A 1513-nucleotide genomic window follows, 5' to 3' on the forward strand; every position below is an offset into this window, starting at 1 on the left:
TTTGACTTAAGGACAACTCCATGATATGGAACCGATACCCAACCAAGAACCAGAGACTAGATAACACAGAGACCTAGGATAAACCAGACACTATTGTTACAATTTTTTAGAAAGTAAGAAAAAGTAACATAAAATGACTTCTATTGATTATATGCTATACTCATAGATCAGCGGCTGATTCAGCCATCATTAGAAAAGCATCCTTCTGCAGCAAATGGGAGAGAATAGAAAGAGCCACAGCTAGATACTATAGAGAAAGAGATCTTTGGAACACTCAGCTCTAAACTGGATGCCTTTATTAAATCCTCCCTCTCAGAGCTCCAGGAACCTTGAAGGAGAGAAAACAAAAGAGTAACAGCAAAAAGGGGTGGAAGATACAAGGAGAATAAGGTCATCTAAATCAACTGAGGCAATGATCTTATAGAGATTGAATCAGCATTCACTGGGCCTACGTGGGTCTATGCCAGGTCTTCTGCACCTATAATATGGCTTTAAATTTAGTATTTGTTTGGGACTCTAGAATGTGTGAATGAGCGAGTCTCTGATTCTGTGCATTCCTTTGGTGTTGCTTTCCTTATCCAGGCTCAGTGTGATGGCTTTTGTGTTATCTTGTCATGTTTGGTTACTAGCTCTTAGAGGCCTGTTCTTCTCTCATGAGAGACAGAAATGAGGTGGAATTGGATGAGGGGAGGTGGGGATGGATTACAAGAAGTTGTAGGGGAAAAACATGAGAAAATCTGATTTTAATAAGAGGGGTGCTAGAATGTTTTCTGACCGTAGTTCTCTTCGAGTAACTGAGACAGTACAAATGAAAACGCAGCACACATAAGTGTGGATGGAAGGAGGGGGTTGGCTGTAATATGACTGATGTACCTCCAAGTGTTGCATCCTCACACAAAAACCTAAACACTGCGAAAAAAATAAACAGGCTAAGTGCATGTTATCAGGAAGTTTCCCAAGTGAGTCCACTTAGGACTCTGCAAACATAGCTCAGAAAGAAGCTTGCTTCTCTTAACTTATTTTGTTTCTGTTTTGAAATAGGATGGTTTCATTATGGATCCCAGGGTAGCCTACCCTGTATGATCCTTCTGCGTCAGCCTACAAAGTATATAACATAAAGAATTATATCTTGGATACAAGGATGTGTCATCATGTCCAGTCCTGCAAGCTTATATCTGAGCCAATCCCAGCAACAGAGTCTCACTGTCTCCAGACCAATCAGTGCTTTCTTCCTTACCTGGAAGTGGTGGGGGGAGGGATGTGTCCAGTTTCTCTTGAAGTATTTAGATCCAGAAAGAAAGCAAAGATGGGTAGGAATGTGCTCAGAATATGAACACTACTTTATGCAATTGAGATTATTTTTTAAAAAGTTGAAATGTTTGTCTAATTGAGATCTAACCTGATAAATGTGATATATTTGTCAAATTTTACAGAAAGTTTTAATGTTTCAGCTTCCCTCAGTAGGCTGATACAATGCATCCAACTGATAATATTTGTAATGGCAATCACTGTC

The sequence above is a fragment of the Mus musculus genome, chromosome 7 (assembly GCF_000001635.26).
Source record: "Mus musculus strain C57BL/6J chromosome 7, GRCm38.p6 C57BL/6J".
NCBI lineage: Eukaryota > Metazoa > Chordata > Mammalia > Rodentia > Muridae > Mus > Mus musculus.